At 43.4% G+C, this 26,569-nt stretch overlaps 3 non-coding genes across 3 annotated transcripts; 2 read left to right on the top strand and 1 right to left on the bottom strand.

Moving 5' to 3' along the window:
• Positions 1-8,878: 8,878 nt before the first annotated feature.
• On the top strand, positions 8,879-8,969 carry Trnay-gua (transfer RNA tyrosine (anticodon GUA)). The gene is given in 2 exon segments: positions 8,879-8,915; positions 8,934-8,969. It is a non-coding gene; the product is annotated as a tRNA-Tyr (tRNA).
• Positions 8,970-16,359: 7,390 nt separating this feature from the next.
• Positions 16,360-16,431, bottom strand: Trnap-agg (transfer RNA proline (anticodon AGG)). Its single transcript has one exon. It is a non-coding gene; the product is annotated as a tRNA-Pro (tRNA).
• A 3,695-nt stretch (positions 16,432-20,126) lies between these two features.
• Trnay-gua (transfer RNA tyrosine (anticodon GUA)) lies at positions 20,127-20,217 on the top strand. Its single transcript is given in 2 exon segments — positions 20,127-20,163; positions 20,182-20,217. It is a non-coding gene; the product is annotated as a tRNA-Tyr (tRNA).
• The last annotated feature ends 6,352 nt before the right edge of the window (positions 20,218-26,569 follow it).

Here is a 26,569-nt window from a genome sequence, read left to right as displayed (position 1 = left end):
GGTTCGAATCCTGCCTCGGGCATGGATGTGTGTCATGTCCTTAGGTTAGTTAGGTTTAACTAGTTCGAAGTTCTAGGGCACTCGTGATCTCAGTGGTTAAGTCCCATAGTGCTCAGAGCTATTTGAACTGTGCTAGAAAAAGTAATACATAACCAATTTGCTGTAGAAAAGTATTCATATTCTTAAACTGCAAATAAATATATGGTTATTAACGAAAAGTATCGGAACCTTCGCTTTAGGATAATGATCTTCTGTCTGCGACGAATCGAGATGAATTTCAACTGGTGCAAATACTCAACAGAGCAAGCTTGATGCTGGATCTGAATTATAATATGACAAAAGTAATGTCTAACTATGCGGGTCCAGTCCGACGCCCCCACTATCATGAAGGATTGTGCTGAGCAGCCTGCTGTGATGAGAATCTGTTTATGCTCGAGAGCGACAATAAAACATTGTTCAACGTGATACATTTGTTATTTGTTGTTCAGCAATACAGAATTGTCTTCCTAGGGCACTAGCAGATCACTCAGGCCGTAAGTGTACAGACCCTATCAACAGTATCAGGCACTTGTCCATCTGGCAATAATGCTGTATAGTGGATGGCGTATGTAACAGCCGTTACGTCACGTCCGGTCGATGCCCCCTGGTGTCATAGACGGTGCAGCCCACACTGGACGACGATGGATAGCAGCTCTGCAAGCTAATCTCTAAACTGTTCTTGTTAATGTCGAATACATGTGCCCAGCCTGAAGTATGCATTGCCATACAGAGTTCGACCCATGGCCTCCAGTTAAGACTTAGTTTCTCAGGCCCCACTCCACAGTGTTTTATTTTGTTCAGACTCCTGCAGACTATCGACCGATGCTATTGGCGTATCCCTTTCGTCCCCCTGCGGGTCCGGGGATTAGAATAGGCCCGAGGTATTCCTGCCTGTCGTAAGAGGCGACTAAAAGGAGTCCATCCCCCTCACGGGGGTAGTTAGCGCCTGCGTCCGGAGACGGACGGTTTCACGACCTATAATCGTGGTCTTTTTGGTTTTTCACTTCTCGTTTCTTCCTTCCTTTTGTTGGTTCCTTTCTTTGCTCTTCTCCACCTCACTGTCTTCCTTACTCTTTCCCTTGACTTCTCCTTGCCTTCTCATTGCCCTTTTCTCCTTGACTTCTCATTGCCTTCTTCTCCTTGCCTTCTCATTGCCTTCTTCTCCTTGCCTTCTCATTGCCTTCTTCTCCTTGCCTTCTCTGGTCTCCGCCTCGGCGTTTGAGACAGTCTGTCCTCTTTCTCCCTCTCTCTCTTCTTTTTCCTCTTCTTCCTTCCTCCCTGTGCGTGTCTGAAGGCCGACCCACGCGTTCGCACGCGTAGCCGGTGACGGGGTAACGCGTAAGTCCCCGCCCTGGGTAGACATGTAAGGCACGCGCGTACCCCCTGGTAAAGGCCAGGCCCGGGGAGGGGTGATTGCCTGAGCTGATACCTTCTGACCATGCCGATTGGTCCCTCCATCTGTTTCTCGGGAGGTGTGACCTGAGGTGTAAACATTCATCTAAGGCGGGAGTGCCCTCTGAGAGGGTCCCCACAAGGAAGGAGCGCGCCATCGGAGACGCTGGCAATCATGGGGGATTCCTCCGCAATGGATTCTACTCCATCGCTTTCGACTTCGACCCAAAAACGGAAACGTGACCAGCCAACAGTGACAAAAGTACTACCGCCTGCCCCACAGTTCCTCGTAGTTTCTCGATCTGAGGACGGAAAGGATTTTTCCTCTGTCAACCCTTTCGTTATTCAGAAGGGCGTAGATGCCATAGCCGGATCTGTCAAATCTTGTACCAGGTTGCGTAACGGTACCTTATTACTAGAAACTGAGAATGCCTTTCAGGCACAAAAACTGCTTCGGGCCACACTCTTGTACACGTTCCCTGTTCGGGTGGAGGCCCACCGAACTTTGAATTCGTCTCGTGGTGTAGTCTATAGTAGCTCCCTCGACGGATTGACTGACGAGGAGCTTCAATCTTTCCTCGCTGAGCAGGGCGTGACGGCTGTCCATAGGGTCATGAAAAAGGTCAACAATAACCTTGTACCGACCCGGACACTTTTCTTGACCTTCGATAGTGTTAAGCTGCCATCGCGCATCAAGGCGGGCTACGAGGTTATTTCTGTTCGCCCCTATGTCCCGACACCTACGCGCTGCTACCAGTGTCAGCGTTTCAATCACACTCGACAGTCTTGCTCCAATGCGGCTAAATGTGTCACTTGTGGCAGGGATGCCCATGAGGGTGACTGTCCACCTCCGTCTCCTCGTTGTGTGAACTGTCAGGGTGACCATGCCGCATCCTCCCGCGACTGTCCTGTCTATAAGGAAGAACGCTGTATCCAAGAAATTCGGGTCAAAGAGAAAGTGTCCACCTCGGCTGCTCGCAAGCTATTGGCTAGTAGGAAGCCCACGCTGCTCCCAGCGGGGAAATACAGCACTGTCCTCGCCTCTCCTCGGACTACCCGGGAGGTAGCAACCCAGACATGCGATCTGACCTTCAGCACCACGGTCGTCCGTTCGGCCAGTGCTAAGATCGCACGGTCGACGTCTCCTCTTCCTCCCATCACCCCACAGACACCAGCCACTTCCTCAGCTTCTGCTAAGTCGAAGACCCCGAAGTCAGATGCACGGGCCTTCAAGAAGGAACCATCCCGTGCAGACTTCCTCCGTCCCTCGACCTCCCAGCCTTCGACCGGTACTTCCACCAAACGTCCTTCTAAAAAGGCGCATAGGAAGCACAGTTCTCCTTCTCCGCCACGGCGCCTTTCTTCTCCTGCGCCACCCAGCGGTTGCCGCCCCAGGCCGTCATCCGTTTCGCCTGTCCGCACCGCTGGTAGCCGAACATCTGGCCGTTCACCGGCGGAGGAAGCTCCCCCTCCCGGCCATCCTCCCGAGATGGCCGATGACCCTATAGACCCCATGGACGATGACTGTCCGCCTACTGATAGCGGCGGCAGTGCTCGCTCGAAGCCAGGCCCTAAGCGGCCTTCGAGGTGACCCCTTCTCTCATCTTCCTTTTCTTACGATGGCACTTATTAACTGGAATATTCGCAGCATTCGCTCCAACCGAGAGGACTTGAAGTTGCTGCTCCGCTTGCATCGTCCCCTCGTCGTAGCCCTCCAGGAAACGAAGCTACGCCCATGCGATCAAATTGCCTTGGCACACTACACCTCTGTGCGTTTTGACCTACCCCCTGTGGTAGGTATCCCAGCTCATGGAGGGGTTATGTTGCTGGTCCGGGATGATATTTACTACGATCCCATCACGTTGCACACCGGCCTGCAGGCAGTTGCCATCCGCATTACTCTCCCCACCTTTACGTTTTCCTTTTGTACCGTTTACACTCCATCGTCATCTGCCGTTACCAGGGCAGACATGATGCAACTTATTGCTCAGCTACCTGCACCATTTTTGTTAACTGGAGACTTCAATGCCCACCATCCCCTTTGGGGCTCTCCAGCATCCTGCCCGAGGGGCTCCTTGTTAGCAGACCTTTTCAACCAGCTCAATCTTGTCTGCCTCAATACTGGCGCCCCTACTTTTCTTTCGGACACATCTCATACCTATTCCCATTTAGACCTCTCTATCTGTACTCCCCAACTTGCACGCCGGTTTGAGTGGTATGCACTTGCTGATACATACTCGAGCGACCACTTCCCGTGTGTTATCCATCTCCTGCAGCATACTCCCTCTCCGTGCTCCTCTAGTTGGACCATCTCCAAGGCAGACTGGGGGCTCTTCTCTTCCAGGGCGACCTTTCAGGATCAAACCTTCACAAGCTGCGATCGTCAGGTCGCACACCTCACGGAAGTCATTCTCGCTGCTGCTGAATATTCCATCCCTCACCCTACTTCTTCTCCACGTCGCGTACCGGTCCCCTGGTGGACCGCATCATGTAGAGACGCTTTACGTGCTCGTCGACGTGCTTTACGCACCTTTAAACGCCACCCTACAGTGGCGAATTGTATTAATTATAAACGATTACGTGCTCAGTGTCGTCGTATTATTAAAGAAAGCAAGAAAGCCAGCTGGGCTGCTTTCACAAGCACCTTCAACAGTTTTACTCCTTCTTCTGTTGTCTTGGGTAGCCTGCGCCGGCTATCTGGCACTAAGGTCCACTCCCCAGTTTCTGGCTTGAAGGTCGCGAATGAAGTCCTTGTGGCCCCTGAGGCTGTCTCCAATGCCTTCGGCCGCTTTTTCGCCGAGGTTTCGAGCTCCGCTCATTACCACCCTGCCTTCCTCCCCCGCAAACAGGCAGAGGAGGCTAGGCCACCTGACTTCCGCTCCTCGAATTGTGAAAGTTATAATGCACCATTCACCATGCGGGAACTCGAAACCGCACTTGGCCGATCACGGTCCTCCGCTCCAGGGCCTGATTCTATTCATATTCAGATGTTGAAGAACCTTTCTCCTGCGGGTAAAGGTTTTCTTCTTCGTACATACAATCGCATCTGGATTGAGGGACATGTTCCCGCATGCTGGCGCGAGTCTATTGTTGTCCCGATTCCTAAGCCGGGGAAGGACAAGCACTTGCCTTCCAGTTATCGACCTATCTCGCTTACCAGCTGTGTCTGTAAAGTGATGGAGCGAATGGTTAACTCTCGATTGGTTTGGCTGCTCGAGTCTCGACGCCTACTTACCAATGTACAATGTGGATTTCGAAGGCGCCGCTCTGCTGTTGACCATCTGGTTACCTTGTCGACCTTCATTATGAATAACTTCTTGCGGAAGCGCCCGACCGCGGCTGTGTTCTTTGATTTGGAGAAGGCTTACGACACCTGTTGGAGGGCGGGCATTCTCCGCACCATGCATACATGGGGCTTTCGCGGTCGCCTCCCTCTTTTTATTTGTTCCTTTTTATTGGATCGACAGTTCAGGGTACGTGTGGGTTCTGTCCTGTCCGACACCTTTCGCCAGGAGAATGGGGTGCCACAGGGCTCAGTTTTGAGCGTCGCTCTCTTTGCCATCGCGATCAATCCAATAATGGATTGCCTCCCAGCTGATGTATCAGGCTCCCTTTTCGTGGACGATTTTACCATCTATTGCAGCGCGCAGTGTACACGTGTCCTGGAGCGCTGTCTTCAGCGTTCTCTTGACCGTCTTTACTCCTGGAGTGTCGCCAATGGCTTCCGTTTTTCTGCCGAGAAGACGGTCTGTATTAACTTCTGGCGCTACAAAGAGTTTCTCCCACCGTCCTTACGACTCGGTCCCGTTGCTCTCCCAATCGTGGAGACAACCAAATTTTTAGGCCTTACCTTTGACAGGAAACTTAGCTGGTCTCCACATGTGTCATATTTGGCCGCCCGTTGTACCCGTTCTTTAAATGTCCTCCGTGTTCTCAGTGGTATGTCGTGGGGAGCGGATCGAACCGTCCTACTTCGGCTATATCGGTCGATCGTCCGCTCCAAGCTGGATTATGGGAGCTTCGTATACTCCTCTGCACGGCCATCCATCTTACGCCGCCTCAACTCCATACAACATCGGGGTTTACGACTTGCGATCGGAGCATTTTATACCAGTCCCGTAGAGAGTCTTCATGCTGACGCTGGCGAATTGCCACTCACCTACCGGCGCGATGTACTGCTTTGTCGGTATGCCTGTCGGCTACTGTCAATGCCCGACCATCCGTCTTATCGTTCCTTTTTTGACGACTCTCTTGACCTTCAATACGGGTTGTATGTCTCTGCCTTGCTACCCCCTGGAGTTCGCTTTCGTCGCCTCCTTCAACACCTTAATTTTTCACTCCCTGCAACCTTTCGAGTGGGCGAGAGCCGCACGCCACCTTGGCTCCAGGCTCAGGTCCGCGTTCACCTCGACCTCAGCTCGCTCCCAAAAGAGGTCACCCCCGGTTCGGTCTACCACTCCCGTTTTTTGGAACTTCGTTCGAAGTTCATCAACATGACTTTCATTTATACAGATGGCTCTAAGACCAATGACGGAGTCGGGTGTTCCTTTATTGTCGGGGCACAAAGTTTCCAATACCGGCTCCATGGCCATTGTTCGGTCTTCACAGCTGAGCTCTTTGCCCTCTACCAGGCTGTTCTTTACATCTGCCGCCACCGACATTCTGCTTATGTCATATGCTCAGATTCCCTGAGCGCCATCCAGGGCCTCAGTGATCCGTACCCGGTTCACCCTTTCGTACACCGGATCCAACGCTCTCTCCAGCAGCTGGTGGACGTCGGTACGCCGGTTAGCTTTCTGTGGGTTCCTGGCCATGTCGGTATCCCTGGGAACGAAGCTGCAGATGCCGCGGCCAAGGCTGCGGTCCTCCAGCCTCGGACAGCTTCTTGTTGTATCCCTTCGTCCGATTTTAGCAGGGTCATTTGTCGGCGCGTCGTGTCGCTGTGGCATGCCGATTGGGCTGCACTTACCGACAACAAGCTTCGGGCCTTAAAACCTCTTCCCGTGGCTTGGACGTCCTCCTCACGCCCTTCTCGGCGGGAGGAGGTCGTTTTAGCAAGGTTAAGAATTGGACACTGCCGGTTCAGCCATCGCCATCTGCTGACGGCTGCGCCGGCGCCGTTCTGCCCATGTGGGCACTTGCTGACGGTTAGGCACATTTTAATGTCCTGTCCAGATCTTACCACACTGCGCCTCGATCTTAACCTGCCTAATACTTTCGATGCCATTTTAGCGGATGACCCACGAGCAGCTGCTCGTGTTCTTTGTTTTATTAATTTGACAAACCTCGCTAAGGACATTTGATGATGTTTTTTAATCCTCTGCCCGTCCGTCTGTCTTTTATTGTGTTTTCCCTTTTAGTTGTTGTTGTCAACTTGTGCCTCGCGGTGCATTTTTAGAGTAGTCAGGGCGCTAATGACCATTGAAGTTGTGCGCCCTAAAACCACAAAAAAAAAGTATCCCTTTCGTCTTTGACAATCATGACCTTCTCTCTCCCCTTGGCTGGTTCCATTGTCTTTCTCTGCGTTCCAAGTAATGTGGCTATCCCAGGGATTGAACTGGCTTACCGTTTGGCTAGAGAAGCAGATACTTACCCCCCCCCCCATTTTCTTTCATGGATTCAGCTGTGGGTATGCGGATGTACGCCAAATCTCTCTTTGCCCAAAAACGGAATTATATCTGTATCCAAGGTTCTCCGGTGTCCAGCCGGACCCGATCGTCGAAGTTCCACGATATTTCGGCGAATAACCATTCCGCAATCATCATGTGGTGCTGATGGAATTATCTTTCTGCGCTGTGTGCGCGGGGTCCCGAGTCGTACCCCGGCGCGGACGCCGGTGGAGCGCCGCTTGTTGGGAGGGGAGGGGGGTAGCTGCAGCCACGCCTGGTGGTAGGCGCAGTTCATCTCCGTCCGCCGTGGCGGACGGATCTCGCGTCCGCTCGCGCCGTGTTTAATATAGGTTTCCAGGCCTTGCTAAGTTGAAACCCGGTGTCCCTGTTGATGAGGTTATCTGTTACGCGAATTTCTGTGGCCTCCTTGTAGATACTGTCCTAGCAGGCACTTGTGGCCGTCATGATTTTTGTCTCTTCGAATTTCGCTGTGTGGCCGGTTTCAATGCAGTGTTCTGCTAGTGCCGAATGGCTGGATTGGCGTAATCGGTTGTGACGTTCGTGTTCCTTGCATCGGTCCTCGACCGTGCGAAATGTTTGGCCGATGTAGGATTTGCCCCAGCCGCACGGGAATTGTATACGCCCGCTTTCTTAAGGCCTACGTCATCTTTTGCCGTTCCTAGTAGGTTACGAATCTTTGCTGGTGGTCGGAAGACTGTGTGAATCTTGTGCCTCACCGGGAAAGCCTCAGATCACGGAATTACATCTGTTGCGCTACTCCTCAGGAATAAATTCCGCACAATCAAGGAGTCTGCTACAGTTTGGCGCTCTTCCTTCTGCTCCTTTCAAAAGAAGTCCACCGGGGTTTTATATCGTCTACGCATTGGTCATACCCAGCGCACCCATTGTTTCCTCCTACCTAACGGTCTGTAACACCACAACACCCCTTTCTTCAAGTTTTTACATTTGGTCTCACCTTTTATGCCTTTTCTGTGTGTTTTTAATGCATATTATTTTATAATTTGACTCCCCTGACTGGATCCGAACACTTTTAGCGGACCTTCTTTCTTCAGTGTCTAACTTCAGAATCGCGAGACTGACGACCTCGCCGTTTGGTCCCCTAACCCCTCTCAAATAATCAATTAAGTAATGACCGACGTCGCCCATATACGTGTTAGTGATCATTACTTAAACATAAATCCTATTATAACCAGTGGTTTGAGGGAGAAATTGTCCACTTTAGGATGTCGACCGTTTTATTTCATTATATAACTGATATTTTATTAAACTGCAGTTTTCTGTTAATGACAAATTCGGCTAACTATTAAAAAATAATCTTTGTAATTACATATATCTGCTGTCATTCGTTGTCAGGGCACTTGTTACGTTTTATTTGTACGTTTTTCCACAAATCATTTCGGCCAGGTTTCTTCGGACTTTCTACCAGTTGGGTTCATATAATCATGGTCAAATGTTGCGTATGCCGGACAAGGTGGGAAAGTTATATACGGACACACTAGGCGACTAAGAGTTAACTTTCTGTTCAACGCTACTTGAAAAAGAAGGTATATTTCCTCCTCTGATAGAGCTAATTGATAATTGGCAAACGACGGCTTCCAATTACAAGCGCCGAGATGTGATGACAGACTGTGTAACGAATGATCAGTAGCACGTTATCTATCTCAATGACGCTACCAACGCGAATGGTGTGGCCGACGTAAAAGAGCTTCGTAGGCGTCGCGCGATTGGGAGGTGACGCAACGGTACCGCTGACCGCCAGTCTGCGCTTGGCGGCACTTTCTCGTATCCGCAACACGGCCTGGCGAAAGTTACACGTTCCTTCGGTAGCTCAGTTGGTAGAGCGGTGGACTGTAGAGGAGCTTAGTAGCAGATATCCATAGGTCGCTGGTTCAAATCCGGCCCGAAGGAAAATTTTAAACATTCATGACTTTGCTTCTCTTAACAAAATGCGGTACACTTTTTATTTATTTATTGTTCCGTGGGACCAAATTAAGGAGAGATCTGCATGGTCATGGAACGAGTCAATACATGAAATTATAACACGATAGTAGAAACAGATAAAATGAAACACAAGAAACGTATTCAGGCGACAATTCGTAAGTTTAAATAAAGAAAATCAACAACGTAGCACTGGAATTTGCTTAATTTTTCAGCTCTTCCAGGAGCTCCTCGACAGAATAGAAGGAGTTAGCTATGAGGAAACTCTTCAGTTTAGACTTAAAAGCGTTTGGGCTACTGCTAAGATTTTTGAGTTCTTGTGGTAGCTTATTGAAAATGGATGCAGCAGAATAGTGCACTCCTTTCTGCACAAGAGTCAAAGCAGTGCATTCCACATGCAGATTTGATTTCTGCCTAGTATTAACTGAGTGAAAGCTGCTAACTCTTGGGAATAAGCTAATATTGCTAACAACAAACGACATTAAAGAAAATATATACTGTGAGGGCAATGTCAGAATTCACAGACTATTGAATAGGAGTCGACAAGAGGTTCTCGAACTTACGCCACATATAGCTCGAACAGCCCGTTTTTGAGCCAAAAATACCCTTTTTGAATCAGAACAATTACCCCAAAAAATAATACCATATGACATAAGAGTATGAAAATATGCGAAGTAGACTACTTTTCGTGTTGAACTGTCACTTATTTCAGATACTGTTCTAATGGTAAATAAAGCAGCATTTAGTTTCTGAACAAGATCCTGAACATGGGCTTTCCACAACAGCTTACTATCTATCCGAACGCCTAGGAACTTGAACTGTTCCGTCTCACTTATAATATACCCATTCTGTCTGATCAAAATATCAGTTCTTGTTGAATTGTGAGTTAGAAACTGTAAAAACTGAGTCTTACTGTGATTTAGCATCAAATTATTTTCCACAAGCCACGAACTTATTTCATGAACTACAGTATTTGATAATGTTTCAATATTACACACAAGATCCTTCACTACCAAGCTGGTGTCATCAGCAAACAGAAATATTTTTGAATCACCTGTAATATTAGAATGCGTATCATTTATATAAATAAGAAACAGCAGTGGCCCCAGCACCGACCCTTGGGGAACGCCCCACTAAACAGTGCCCCATTGGGACTGAACATCACTACCACTCTCAATATTGTGGAGAATTACCTTCTGCTTTCTGTTCTTAAAGTAAGAGGCGAACCAATTGTAAGCTACTCCCCTTACTCCATAATGGTCCAACTTCTGCAGTAATACTTTGTGGTCAACAGTCAAAAGCCTTCGTTAAATCAAAGAAAACACCTAGCGTTCGCAACCTTCTATTTAATCCGTCCAAAACCTCACAGAGAAAATAGAATATAGCATTTTCAGTTGTTAAACCAATTCTAAAACCAAACTGTACATTTGACAGCAAATTACGTGAATTTAAATACTCCAGTAACCTTGTATGTAAAACTTTAGCAAACACCGATGGCATAGAAATAGGTCTATAATTGTCAACATTATCCCTGTCTCCCTTTTTATAAAGTGGCTTCACTACCGAGTACTTTAATCGGTCAGGAAACCGACCACTCCTAAAGGAAACGTTACAGATATGGCTAAGTACTGGGCTAAGATACATGGAACAATACTTCAGTATTCTGCTAGATATCCCGTCATATCCATGAGAGTTCTTGGTCTTTAGTGATTTAATTATTAACTCAATCTCCCTCTTGTCAGTATCATTGAGGAGCATTTCAGGTAACAGTCTCGGTACACTTTTTTCTACGAGCGTTATATGATTCCCTGTTGGGACTAGGTTTCTATTTAGTTCATCTGCTATATTCAGAAAGTGATTATTAAATAATGTACATATATGCGACTTATCAGTAACACGGACATGCCCACTACGCACTGATTCTATATCCTCGACCTGTCTCTGCAGACCAGCCACTTTCTTTACGACTGACCATATGGTTTTAATTTTATCCTGAGACTTAGCTATTCTATCTGCGTACCACATACTTTTTGCCTTGCTAATAACATTTTTAAGCACCTTACAATACTGTTTTTTAATGGGCTGCTGCATTTAGATTTTGACTGTTTCTAACGTTTTGATATAATTGCCACTTTGTTCTACAAGATATTCTTATACCTTTAGTCAGCCACCCAGGCTGCCTGTTTGTGCTAGTACCCCGTTTTGAATGTTCTAACTTAAAGCAACTTTCAAAGAGCACGAGAAAAGTCTTGAGGAAAGCATTATATTTATCGTCTACTGTATCAGCACTATAAACATCTTGCCACTCTTGTTCCTTGATAAGGTTTACAAAGGTCTCTACAGCAACTGGATCAGCTTTTCGAAAACGTTGATAACTATATTTAATATGTGTTGCAGCACATAAATCTTTTAGAGTTAAAACTTGTGCATCATGATATGAAAGGCCATTCACTCTTTTGCTAACAGAATGCCCTTCTAGTAAAGAGGAATGAACAAAAATGTTGTCTATGGTTGTTCTACTGTCCCCTTGCACTCTCGTTGGAAATAATACGGTTTGCATAAGATTATATGAATTAAGGAGATCTACCAGCATCCTTTTCCTTGCACAATCACTTATAAAATTAATACTGAAGTCACCACATATAACTAACTTTTTGTATTTCCTATCAAGTGAACCAAGAGCCTCCTCTAGCTTTAGCAAAAATGTTGTGAAATCGGAGTCTGGGGATCTATAAATAACAACAGTTAGAAGTTTAACTCCACTAAATTTAACCACACCTGCACAACATTCAAACACCTTTTCAGTGCAGTACTTTGAAACATCAATTGACTCAAATGGGATACCGTTTTTCACATACATGGCTACTCCCCCACACCGCAAAGAGCAGAAAAGCTGCCAGCCAACCTGTATCCTGGTAAAGGAAGCCTCTGAATTATCTCCTTATTTAAGAAGTGTTCAGATATACCAATATAATCAACATCTATAAGCAGTTCACTAACTTTATCTCTAATACCTTGTATATTTTGATAAAATATACTAATTCCCTCATTACTCGGATACCTAAACTTTGTCGAAAGTGGTCTCTTTGTTAGAGAGACTTCCCTTAAGCAGTAATACCTATCAGCTGACTTCAATCTAAAAAAGATGCGGCTCTAACACCCACTAGTACAGGAATTTTCCCATGAGTGATACCATCACCCCCACCTATGCTGTCACCTATAAGCTTTGCCAACCTCCCCTTTCCATACCTGTTGAGGTGCAGGCCATGTCTAGTGAAACTCGTCTTGCTGATAGACTCCACCGACACCACTGAAATGTGACTCATGCCTTCTGTCATCAGCGCATCCCCAAATCTCATGTTATTAAGCTTGACGGCTGTATTAAGATGAGGCCGATCGTGACGCTGAAATAGTTCCACGAAATGCACATTCGTGTTGCACAGTCTGAGTGGCTATCTTTTCCAGGTCACCATCTATGTCATACTCCCCATCCCTATCAATCCTATTACCAACCCCACCCACAATCACTACCTGATCCTCTGTAGTAAAATCCCTACATAACACCCCTATGTTAACAGTCACCTGAGCAAATCCTGAATTAGGCTTCACAATGCTGGTGACCTGGTACTCAATCCCCAACACTTCCTGCAACTGCTGGCCTACACCTCTACCATGAGAACTACCTAACAGCAGAACCTTCTTCTTTCTCTTAGACTTTGCAACTGTCCTAGCCACCGTAATTGCTGAGGTCTGCTGCATACTTCCTACATCTACAGCTACTAGAGATTCCTCTCCACTAGACTCTGACAGTTGGTCATACCTATTGCAAACACCAATAGTAAAACTATCTGAAAATCTCCTTCTCCTAGCAGATCTCTTGCCAACAGCCAGCTCCCATTCCCCAACCCCTTCTCCCTCCTCATCCTATCTAGCTCCTGCTGTGCGTTTTTCAACTGCACCTGAAGGGCACAGATCTTGCGCTCCTGCTCCTCTATCAACTTACTCTTGCTACATAAGCTGCAGTTCCAGGAGAGGATCTCACCAGAATGCCCACTGGCTTCCCCACTGCATCTCCCCTTGTGAAAATACTTCGAACAAGTCTCACACCGCAATCCACTACTCACGAACCTATGGCAAAGCACACACTTCTCACTCATGGTAAAATTTTACAGTTATTGAAACAAGAAAACTACTTTATCTAAGTTCCGCTAGTACAATAAGAAGATGTTAAAAAACTGACTACAATAATCACAAAATTACTCTACAAGGGAAGTAACTACTATTAATAACAGTATTAATCAACAGCAAAAAAGAATATAACAAAAAACTAACACAGAAAGAAAATCAACGTCTAATGACACAGTAACGAAACTGAAAACAGTTCCCAAAAATTTCTTCTCAAATTATTTCACCAGAAAACACCAAGAACACCGATTGAAGACTACTAAAGTTCCTAAATAAACCACTATACACAAACAATTAATTAGTACTTAGCTTTCGATTCGCCGCTACAGCTGCAACTGGTCAGCGCGGAATGTAAACACAGGCAAGAGGTTAAGTTGCTCGATATGAAACACTCACAAATATCAGGTTCCAACACAAGAAAGGCGGAGGTGAATGAAGAAACCACTAATAAGTCGCTTATATAGTAAATATTATCACAAAAACTCTTAAAATATGTATCTGAAACCTAAAAATATATGAAAACTTAGCGATCTCACACGCAGTCACGCGCTTATGACGTCACTTTAATCTTACAAACTGTTGTGACTTTTTTAAAACAAAGGTACGACTAAGACAGAATCAGCTTGTGGTAATTGTTCTAAGTGTATATTTCACATCTACATCTACGTGATTACTCTGGTATTCACAGTTCAGTGCCTGGCAAAGGGTTGAATGAACCACCTTCAAGCTGCCCCTCTACCGTTCCACTCTCGAACGGCTTGCAGGAAAAACGAGCATTTAAATTTTTCTGTGCGGGACCTGAAATCTCTTATTCTATCGTGATAATCATTACCCCCTACGTAGGTGGGTGCCAACAGTGTTTTCGCAATCGGAGGAGAAAACTGTTGATTGAAATTTCTTGAGAAGATCCCATCGCAAAGAAATACGCCTTCGTTTTAGCGATTGCCACCCCAGTTCACATAAATTTCTCTGGCACTATCTCCCCTATTTCGCGATAATACAAAACGAGCCGCCTTTCTCTGATCTTTTTCGATGTCATCCGCCAGTCCCACCTGATGTGGATCCCACACCGTACTGCAGTATTCCAGAATAGGGCGGACAAGCGTGGTGTTAGCAGTCTCTTTAGTAGACCTGTCGCACATTCTAAGTGTTCTGCCAATGGATCGCAGTCTTTGGTTTGCTCTACCCACAACATTATCTGTGTGATCGTTATATGAAATTGTAATCCCTATGTATTTAGTTGAATTTACACCCTTCAGATATGTGTGACTTACCGCGTATTCGAGATTTAGCGGATGTCTTTTAGTAGACACGTGAATAACTTCACACTTTTCTTTATTCATGGTAAATAGCCACTTTTCGCACCATACAGATATCTTATCTAAATAATGTTGCAATTTGTTTTGGCCATGTAATGACTTGGTAAATGACAGCATCATCTGCAAATAATCTAAGATTGTGTCCTATGTCGCTAATTTAGAGCAGGGACAACAGAGGGCCTATAATACTTCCTTGGGGAACGCCGGATATTAGTTCTGTATTACTCGATGATTTTCCGTCTATTACTGCGAACTGTGACCTTTATGACAGAAATCGCGAATCCAGTCCCACAACTGAGGCACACAGTTTGGTTTGAAGACGCTTGTGCTTTTCTTGCTGATACTATCGTAAAACCATAGTAAGCACAGATTTTATTAAAATGCTTTGAAAAAATGAGAAGTTAAGAATAATCTTGTATTTCTGTTGTACAGCACTGACAAAAGGAACAATCGATTATTGTAGTTATTAGCGAGTGAACTGGATTCATGAAAACGGGAAAGAAATCTCATCACTTATTAAATACGGAAAACGCGATACATTCCACATCTGGGATTTATTGAAAGTTGAACATGTGTTTCTATCCTTGTCACCATATCCGAGAAAACTATAAGTAGCGTCATGGCTGAGGTCGAGAAAGAAAATTTGAGAAAGAATGCTTTCGAGACAATCACTGATATACACGAATGGCTTTTCGACACAGTGAACGAAATTGAGGACGTGACCCAAACAGATTCTTCTTTTGATCTGCGTGTCTGTTGTAAGTAAATATTACGATTAGTTGAATGTATCATAACAGAATCACAGAATTTTCTGAAATTCAAGCACATAGATGGTACCATCAGTGATAAACTTTCTAATGCAGGAATTGATACCAAAAGTATAGTAATCCTTATCGTACCATTTAACTGAAAAATCTATACAAACATGTCTGAACTCCTTCGATAATGTAATTGACCCAAACATTCTAAAGAGAGAGAAAAACACAAAAAATGCTTCAAATGGTTCTGAGATTTATGGGACTTAACATCTGAGGTCATCAGTCCCCTAGAACTTAGGACTACTTAAACCTAACTAACCTAAGGACATCACACACATCCATGCCCGAGGCACGATTAGAACCTGCGACCGTAGCGGGCGCGCGGTTCCAGACTGAAACGCCTAGAACCGCTCGGCCACTCCGGCAGGCGAGGAAAACACACCCTTGAAAGGACCGGGAAAAAGCGATGATTAAAATGTAAATCACAAAACAACTACTGGTATGCATAACTTCTATATTTAGAGCATTAATAACAATCGACTGGCAATCACGTACAGGAGCTGTGTGGTGTTCTAAAGAGTATGATTCGGTAGACGTCACCCGTGAAAAACATCCGCTACGGTCGCAGGTTCGAATCCTCCCTCGGGCGTGGATGTGTGTGATGTCCTTAGGTTAGTTAGGTTTAAGTTGTTCTAAGTCTAGAAGACTGATGACCTGAGTAGTTAAGTCCCATAGTGCTCAGAGCCATTTTTTGATACAGTATTGTTTTGGAAATCTGAGAGAAAGGTATTTTCTGGGGGATGGGGTGGGGAGGCAGACGGGACAAAATCATATTCCGAACTCGTCATACTTTTTTGGCCATTTATATCGTATTTTCATCATCTACTTTGACTAAATTCAAGTACTGGAAAACGCGAGCGCCATTAAGAATGAGACGAGAGCAGAAGCAAGACGCAAAATAGAAATCAAGCACTTGATTTTTCGTATTCGGCACCGTAAAGACACCATAAGTGTCAGTAAATTAAAGCTACCTACGGCTTTAGCGAACTGCAACAGGTTGGCAATTTGCAACTAGCTACGAATATGATACAAAAACATGGGCTCGTCCGGGATTTGAACCCGGGACCTCTCGCACCCTAAGCGAGAATCATACCCCTAGACCAACGAGCCGCTCGTGACAGAAAGAGCCTTACTCTTGCGTGAGACGCAGCGAGGCGGTCCAGATGCGCGCAGAACGCGGCGCGCACACTGCGGCCGCCAGCGGCTCCTGTGTTCCGCTCTGGCCGCCTCTCGCGAGGAAATCCGCAGCTGTGCCAAACACGTAGGAGGAAACAATGGGTGAGCCTGGTATGACCAATGCGTAGACGGCATAAAACCCCGGTGGACTCCTTCTGAGAGGAGAGGAAGGAAGATAGCCAAACTGCAGAAGACTCCTTGATTGTGCGGAATTTATTCCTGAGGAGTAGCGCAACAGATGTAATTCCGTTTTTGGGCAAAGAGAGATTTGGCGTAGATCCGCATATCCACAGCTGGATCCATAAAAGAAAATGGGGATAAGTATCTGCTTCTCTAGCCAAACGGTTAGTCAGTTCAATCCCTGGGACACCCACATGACTTGGAACCCATAGAAAGACAATGGAACAGGCCAAGGTTAGAGAGAAGGTCATGTTTATCAAACACCAAAGGTTGACGAGAATAGCATCGGTCGATAGCCTGCAGGAGTCTGAACAAAATAAGACACTGTGGAGTGGGGCCTGAGAAACAAAGTCTTGACTGGAGGCAATGGGTCGAACTCTGCATGGCAATGCATACTTCAGGCTGGGCACATGTATTCGACATTAACAAGAACAGTTTAGAGATTAGCTTGCAGAGCTGCTATCCATCGTCGTCCAGTGTGGGCTGCACCGTCTATGACACCAGGGGGCATCGAGCGGACGTGACGTAACGGCTGTTACGTAAGACATCCCCTACGCAGCATTACTGCCAGGTGGACGAGTGCCTGGTACTGTTGATGGAGTCTACACATTAATGGCCTGAGTGAGCTGCTAGTACCCTGGGAAGACTATCCTATATTGCTGAACAACAAATAACAAATGTATCACTGTGAATGTTTTATTGGCGCTCTCAAGCATAAACAGATCCTCGTCACCGCAGGCTGCTCAGCACAATCCTTAATGACTGTAGAGGCGTCGGACTGGACTTGTATAGTTAGACATTATTTTTGGCATATTATAATTCAGACCTACCATCAGGCTTGCTCTGTTAAGGCATTGCACCAGTTGAAATTCATCTCGATTCGTCGCAAACAGAAGATTATCATCCTAAAGTAAAGGTTCCAATACTTTTCGTCAATAAGAATTTATTTATTTCCAGTTTAAGAACATGAATATTTTTCTATGGCTGCTTTCAGTTTATCATAACCGTGATGAAATCTAACAGACGCTCAAGCAATAACGTATATATTCTTCAGTATACTAACATATGCTTTATGCACTGCTTGTTTTTTAAGCCCTGTTAATGAAGATTTTGATAAAATTAAGTCGAAAAGTTTTTCAGAATGTGTGAGTACAGGATAAGTGGTAATTGAGACTCACTGCTCCTTTCCATGGTTTAGCGTATAAATTGTAAATGATTCAGCGATATACATCCACTTGTAAAACTAATTTGCTCCTCTGCTTAAATAAATTTGAATGTTTTTACCTTATAATAGTGAATATCTTGCACATTTCAGTTACTACAGTTCTTTGTGGTTTTATTGCCTTCTTTCCTATGAAGTAGGGCAATTGCATTCCAGTTTTCGTAATTGGCTTACTCAGCAGACATTCTATAAGTATTAAAGGAAATTCCTTATCTATTACTTTTTCTAGCACAGTAATTACTTCGAATGTAATTCTGAAATTATCTGGGATGGCAACTCGCTTTATACCCCGAATAGCTTTTATGTGCTCACTTGGCATTACTCGTGGAATTACATTATTTTCATTATTAGCTGTTTTTGATTCTGGTTCTTTAGATGGATAGCACAAACATAATGTTCGAATGCTTGTATTATTTTGTTTATTGTTAATTAGCTGTTACCTAAGGCTGCCCTCCCACGTCAATAGTTTAGTAACGGTGAGTGTTGACGAGTAAGTAAGCCACTGTAAATGCAATAACCTCAGCTGTCCTCACGTGTCTGCCTGTTCAGGTAAGAGCAGCTAGTGATGTGCGCCCCACTCGTGCCCCTCCCCAGTTGTCCTAACCACCCATGCGTCGACATGCGAATCATCACTGCTGAGCAGTGTGTGCAGAGGGACATGGGCAGGAGTGCATATCTATGTATATTGCTCTTTTAGGTAGCATTCTCTACCTCGCATCATACTTCACCGCAACATTCGGATTGCCTTATTGTAAGCGCAAGTATGGCGGGTATTGATCTCAATAAGTCACACGCGTGGTCTTATGCTGTTATTCACCAAGTTAAATTTGCTTCTAGATAACACTCACAGTTTCAGTAGCGTATGATAGTCAGCAGTCTTCACTCATTGAAGACACCACTTCCCGTCAGATCACGGCACGTAAGTGACATCGATGGTCGCCGGGTAACTGGCCAAGTATCTCACGTGATGACTGCAAATTTGCCTTCATCTTTCCGCGAATGTGGAGATGAGGTGGTGGCGTCCTGATCACCAGACTTTGAGCCGTGTCCTCGATTAAACGTGGTTGTGGGGCGAGATTAACGGTATCCCACATATTGCTGGAATGTCCCCTACTTTCGGCCCTTTGCGCTATGTATCGTCTTCCCGATTCCTTAAATTTAGTATCTGCAGACGATTCACGGGCGGTTGACTGGTCTTCAGTATCTTCCGTGAAGTGGTTTTTATTTCCAGGTGTAAGGTTCCATTTTAGTCTTGGAACCGGGCAGGTTGGTTGTTTTTGTGACCTCTTTTCAGTCTTCTCGGTCTGTGACCCCATGACAGCCCCTTCTTTCCAGGTTTTTGATTTGGTCTCACCTTTTCTGCCTTTTCTGTGTGTTTTTATGTATATTATTTTAAAATTTGACTCCCCTGACTGGATCCGTCCACTTTTAGCGAATCCACTTTCTTCTGTGACAAATTTCGGAATTGCGAGACTGATGACCTCGCCGTTTGGTCCCATAACTCCTCTCAATTAATCAGTTAAGTAATGACCGGCGTCGCCCATACAAGTGTTAGTGATCATTACCTAAACATAAAACCTATTATAACTAGTGGTTTCAGGAATAAATTGTCCACTTTGGAATGGCGACCGTGTTGTGTCATTCTATAATTGAAATTTCATTAAACTGCAGTTTTCTTGTTAATGACAAATTCGGCTAACTATTCAATAATAATCTTTATAATTACATGTATCTACTGTCGTTCGTTGTCAGGGCACTTGTTGCGTTTTAGTTGTATGTTTTTGCACAAATCATTTGGGGCCAGGTTTCTTCGGAATCTCCACCTTTCCTATCAGTTGGATTCATATAATAATGGTCAAACTTTGCGTATGCAGGACAAGGTGGGAAAGTTATAAACGGACACACTAGATGACGGAAGAGTTAAATTTCTGGTCGACGCCATTTGAAAAAGAAGGTATATTTCCTCCTGTGATAGAGCTATTTGAAAATTGGTATACGACGGCTTCCAGTTACAAGCGCCGAGATGTGATGACAGACTGTGTAACGAATGATCAGTAGCACGTTATCTATCTGAATGACGCTACGAACGCGAATGGTGTGGCCGACGTAAAAGCGCTTCGTAGGCGTCACGCGAATGGGAGGTGACGTAACGGTACCGCTGACCGCCAGTCTGCGCTTGGCGGCACTTTCTCGTATCTGGTACACGGCCCGGCAAAAATTGCACATTCCTTCGGTAGCTCAGTTGGTAGAGCGGTGGACTGTAGAGGAACTCACTAGCAGATATCCATAGGTCGCTGGTTCAAATCCGGCCCGAAGGAAAATTTTAAACATTCATGACTTTGCTTCTCTTAACAAAATAAGCTACACTTAAATCTTACATACTGTTGTGACATTTTTAAGACAAAGGTACGACTAAGACAGAATCAGCATCTATGTGTGTATTTCACATCTACGTGATTACTCAGCTATTCAAAATTAAGTGCCTGGGAGAGGGTTCAATGAACCACCTTCAAGCTGTCTCTACCGTTCCATTCCCGAACAGCGCGCAGGAAAAACGAGCACTTAAATTTTTCTGTGCAAGCCCTGGTTTCTCGTATTTAACGTGATGATCATTACTCCCTATGTAGGTGGTTGATATCAGTATGTTTTCGCAATCGGAGGAGAAAACTGGTGATTGAAATTTCATGTGAAGATCCGATCGCAAAGAAATTCGCCTTTGTTTTAGCGATTGCCACTCCAATTCACGGAAATGTCTCTGGAACTAAGTCCCCTATTTCGTGATAATACAAAACGAGCCGCCGTTTTCTGAACTTTTTCGATGTCATCCGTCAGTCCCACCTGATGTGGATCCCACACCGTACTGCAACACTCCAGAATAGGGCGGACGAGTGTAGTGTAAGCAGTCTCTTTAGTAGATTTGTCGCACCTAGTAAGTGTTCTGCCAATGAATCGGAGTCTTTGGTTTGCTGTACCCACAATATTACCTATGTGATCGTTACAATTTAGATTATTTGTAATTGTAATCCCTAGGTATTTAGTTGAATTTACAGCCTTCAGATTTGTGTGACTTATCGCGTAATCGTGATTTAGACGATTTCTTTTAGTACTCATGTGAATAACATCACAATTTTCTTTATTCAGGGTAAATTGTCACTTTTCGCCCCATACAGATATCTTATGTAAATAATTTTGTAATTCGTTTTGGCCGTCTCATGACTTGGTAAATGACAGCATCATCTGCAAATAACCTTACAGATTGTCTCCTATGTCGTTAATATAGAGCAGGAACAACAGAGGATGTAGTGTAACGACGTAAGTTTTGTATAAATGATTTTCTTTTGAGATATGACCATGTGCAGACTTCGTCACCTACGTCAGTTTCAAAACACTTCAAAATTATGTAAATTCTTTTTAAAGTTGTCTCTGAATGGTTCTTGAACGAAACTGTAATTAAAACATCATCATTTGAGTCGTATGCGCAGAATTACGTCACTCAGTCCAATTGATTTGCACAAACCTTTTTCAATTTAGATGTCGTTTGTTTCTTCTCAGAAATTATATTAATGCAAGTTATCTGCTTTAATAAATATTAAAACCACATTGAATAAACTTTAAGACTCAAAGTCGCGATGAACGTTGTCAAAAATTAATGATCTTGTCAAATAAATCAGCAATACTTCTTCCTTAATATAATTCTTCATAAATAAATTCTCGGAACACGTATTTGAACTTTTGTAGTATACACTAGTTTATTATCTTCATGTATACTACATATAGACGTGAACATGAGTCTTGACAAGACAGGACTGAACATTTACAACATGATTAAACTTTCTATGACGTCATTGTTGTAGAAACATTACAAATTCTTATTTTTTCAGTTTTTAGAAGCATGACGCAACAACTCGGTTTCCGGATCTTCTGTTGCTCTTTGGCTGTCGACCCGCGACTTATAATGGCCAGCAATTTTATCTCTGGTCCCGGGAGTGAAGATGCTGTCTCTGTTCGTTGCGCCGCCCTCTCCGTACATGAAACATAAAAATAAATACAAAACTTTAGATAATTCACAAACATTACAAATATTACTAATTTAAACTTATATTCACCTGCAAACTGGGCTAACACTGGTGGATGGGTGACGTTTCAATTTCGCGTCCCACTACAGACCCCACCCACAAGCTCAATTTGTCAGGTTTTAACCGAAATTAACTTCTTCTATATACAATATTTAACTGTTAATATTATACATTTTTCTCACATTCTCCATAATCTTAAGTCCTTGCTAGACCCAATCCTTTTATGACTATATTGTTGTGACTATTTGTCATTTACTTTTGATTATGCTATTATTGTAATTCATAACAGAATATATGGAGATTACTCCTTTTCATTTAATAGTTGCTAGTAAATAATAATTTAGTACGTTCTTTAATACGTTCTTTAACGTTGTTACATTAGGACAGAGCGTTCAAATTGTGATAGGTTAGTTTCAGTTTTATTCATTTACTAGAGTTATTCTTCCCAAAATATATATATTACTAATAAGTTTCTCACAATAACTAATAGTACTATTTACTTTACGTCGTTCTTTTCCATAAAGCTTTATTTATGCATGAGGTCAAGAAGAAATCAAGCAAAACTTTCTTTAGAATCTCGGCACGGCTTTCTTTACCTTCAGACACTTTGTTGGGTAATGGCAATTTATTTAGGGGAAACAAGCGAGAGAGCCCCGTTTGGTGTGTTCTATATTAACACAATTAAAAATCTCTATTAAAGGCACTCTGTTATGTTCTCGTTAGCCATATAGCTCTGGACGCCCATGGTCCCTAAAATTATTAACCATCCCCTTTGGTTCCTACTATCGTAGTAAATATAAAATATACAAAATTCCTTCTGACCTAATAACAAAAATTTCTTCCATACAAATCCCTTTTTTGTTATCTTTCCCTTTTTGAAGTACCGGTAGATTATTGTAGAACACTTGTTTAAACTTCCTGTCATTTCTTTAAAATAACACGTAACTATCACGAAAAACTTCACATGAATAAACTATGAACGCTCGTCCGTATTTAACATATACTAAATGTTAACTTATTTAGGAATGAAGGGTTTAATTTGATCGACACTATATCATCCTTTAATTACACCTGATGAAGGTTCCATAAGAAGTAACGCTTTGGGATGTGCAATCTTATGAACAACATATGGACCTTCAAAGATAAAGAAGAATTTTCTACATTCCTTATTGATCTTCAATCTTTTAGGATGAGATCGTACTAATACGAGGTCTCCTACCTGAAATGTGGGTTCTGTAGCATTTCGATTATAACCTTTAGCCGGCCGAAGTGGTCGTGCGGTTAAAGGTGCTGCAGTCTGGAACCGCAAGACCGCTACGCTCGCAGGTTCGAATCCTGCCTCGGGCATGGATGTTTGTGATGTCCTTAGGTTAGTTAGGTTTAACTAGTTCTAAGTTCTAGGGGACTAATGACCTCAGCAGTTGAGTCCCATAGTGCTCAGAGCCATTTGAACCATTTGATTATAACCTTTAATTCTCCGTTCAGCATTTTTAACAATCTGTTCGCGAATTTTGTCGCTTGGAATGCATTGTTGGATCTCATTTATTGGTGGCCAAGGTAGAGCAGCGAGGAAAGGCTCACCTATAATTCGTTTGCCTAAAATTTCTATAGGTGATAATCCTGTCGTTAGACGAGGCAATTCATTTAATATCTTTTCGAATTCAGGCATTAGTTTGGCCCACCGAGTATGTTTATATGCACTATAAGTTCTACATAATCGTCCTAATTCTTTCATGACTCTTTCTACTAAATTACTTCGAGGGTGATATTTCGAAATTATCGATGTTGTGTAATTTCCGCATTTTAGAGTTATTACCCCGATTTTGTTGGCTCTCTTTATCTTTAGATTGACGTTTTATATAACAAAACCGGCTATGATTGTTGTTATTAAATTTTCGTGGTTCTGAATTATTATTATTTCGAGAATTGTCATGTCTACCAAATCTAAATTTCTTGTCTTCCCGTTCTCTATTAAGTATATCTAACTGTTCTAAATATCCTAATAATTCGCAAGGTTGTGACCATTCCCTTTCTATCATTCTTTCCTTTACATAATACGGTAACCTACTAATTAGGACTCGTATTAGATGACTTTCAATAATTGGTTCTTCAATTAATTTAGCACGGTTTAAATACCATTCGAAATAATTCCTATAACCTCCCCACCGTTTAGAATAAGGAGGAGGGTCTAACAATAAAGTTAAGTGTTGTTGTTTTCCTCTTGACCAATAATTTTGTGTAAACTGCTTAACAAAATCATCCCAGTCCCTAAATTCAGTTCTATGCAGTACTGCGCATTCCGCAGCTTCTGCTTCTAAATGTCCTATTACAAATTGAATCCGTTTTTCATTACTCCATTTAGGAGATAATGAAGTTTCAAAAGCTTTTATAAAGATTATAGGGTGAAGTTCGCCTCCTGTTTTGAATATAGGAAATCGACTTGCTACATTTGAATTTGTCGTTATATCATCCCAACATTCTGCGAGAGACATAGTTGGATTTTGTTTAGATTGCAGAGACGGAGTTGCGTCGGATTTACTTGCCGTGATTTCTTTATTTGTATTGTTGTCGTCCGAGCTATCAAACACGATACGATTGTTGTATCCGATTACGTTATTACTTCTACTACTTGAAATGAATTCAATATTATCTAATTCTGATAACCGTTTAGTAATTACCTGTATTCGCATTTCTGTACTGGATACACGGTTAGCTAATATCGATTCTTCACTGTGTTCACGATGTGAACGCTATGTACCTTCTTCAATATTATTATCTTTTGTTTGTCTGAAGGTTACTGCATATTTCAGTAATTAAAAATTTCATGTTTTCTATTTCAGTATGATCTTCTTCTACTCGATGAGTTAATGTCTCTAATTCTACATTATCTATTGAAGAAATCTCTACAGGTTTGGTAGAAACCTCTTTAATAGATTCTAATAATTCTCTACGAACAGTTTCTGTTTGCACAGAAAATTCATCGCGTAACTTATCGTTATTTTTCTCTATTTCATTTACAACTAAGTCATTGACATTATCTAGTCTCTTGGTTAAGTCAGTAATATCATTTCGCTTAGGAGCTTTTTCCTCACGCGATTCCTGTATATGTTCTTCTAACCTTTTACAATTATCGGCAATCTTATTACTAAGTCCTACTAGTTTTTCCTGCATTTCAACTTTAGATGCCTCTATTTTATCACTTAATTCTCGACTGGTTTCATTAAGACGTTCCTGTAACCTGTCTGTAGATTTTGTTAGCTCCCCTTTAAGTTCCTCTTTTAATCTAGCCATAGATTCTTCGTTAGATTGTTTTAATTCCTGTTTTAGTTCCTCTATTAATCTAGCAGTAGATTCTTCGTTAGATTGTTTTAATTCAACTAAAAAATCACCGTTAGATTATTTTAATTTAGCGATCGCCCTAAAAAGGGATCTCATGCTCCTACCGGACACAGATTGCTCTTCGTCTGACATTTTACCTCCCGACATTATTGTAAGATATTAACTAGTTACAGACGCACACTTGTAATCAACAGTCCTATTAAAAGCACACTCCCTATGTACAACACTCCACTTCAAACTTAAAACAGACTCACCGGACACTAATATTGAAGTTCTCGGTGATCAGTGTGCTGCTATGGGCTGCAGAAGTAACAGCCGTCGATGCAGCCGCTGAGATGCTGCGACCCCGCTTCCGCAACCGGCAGGACGCTGAGTCGAACACCGTAGACGTCACTGGCTGCAACCACGCCCGGCCGCACCGTAGACAGGCGAAGCCCTCAGCAACACCTCTAATACCAGTCGGACGAACGCCCCCCAGCTGACGTACTGGGTCTGTTAGTTTAGGGAGAAAAAGGTTGTCGGGGTTTGCAGCGTTCAGCTGCTGCCCAACAGATGCGCCTTCTCGTGGAATAACTGCGTGACCGCACTGCTTGGCTGCGCTCCGTCAGATGCCCACACCCGCGAAGTCGCCGCGCTGGCTGGTGGAGGCTCCACGAAGACTCGCATTGACTTCCGAAGGACTCTTGATGTTTTAATTGTTTCGTACCTGTGTGCCTTGGTTGCACACAAGTCCTGTCTATAAGGTCGCCACGGTGTAGTGTAACGACGTAATTTTTGTATAAATGATTTTCTTTTGACATATGACCATGTGCAGACTTCATCACCTACGTCAGTTACAAAACACTTCAAAATTATGTAAATTCTTTTTAAAGTTGTCTCTGAATGGTTCTTGAACGAAACTGTAATTAAAACATCATCATTTGAGTCATATGCGCAGAATTACGTCACTCAGTCCAATTGGTTTGCGCAAACTTTTTTCAATTTAGATGTCGTTTGTTTCTTCTCAGAAATTATATTAATGCAAGTTATCTGCTTTAATAAATATTAAAACCACATTGAATAAACTTTAAGACTCAAAGTCGCGATGAACGTTGTCAAAAATTAATAATCTTGTCAAATAAATCAGCAATACTTCTTCCTTAATATAATTCTTCATAAATAAATTCTCGGAACACGTATTTGAACTTTTGTAGTATACACTAGTTTATTATCTTCATGTATACTACATATAGACGTGAACATGAGTCTTGACAAG

This window comes from Schistocerca cancellata, chromosome 2 (genome assembly GCF_023864275.1).
Source record: "Schistocerca cancellata isolate TAMUIC-IGC-003103 chromosome 2, iqSchCanc2.1, whole genome shotgun sequence".
NCBI lineage: Eukaryota > Metazoa > Arthropoda > Insecta > Orthoptera > Acrididae > Schistocerca > Schistocerca cancellata.
Note: the sequence above shows the minus strand (reverse complement) of the source record. Positions and strands in the feature narration are given on the sequence as shown.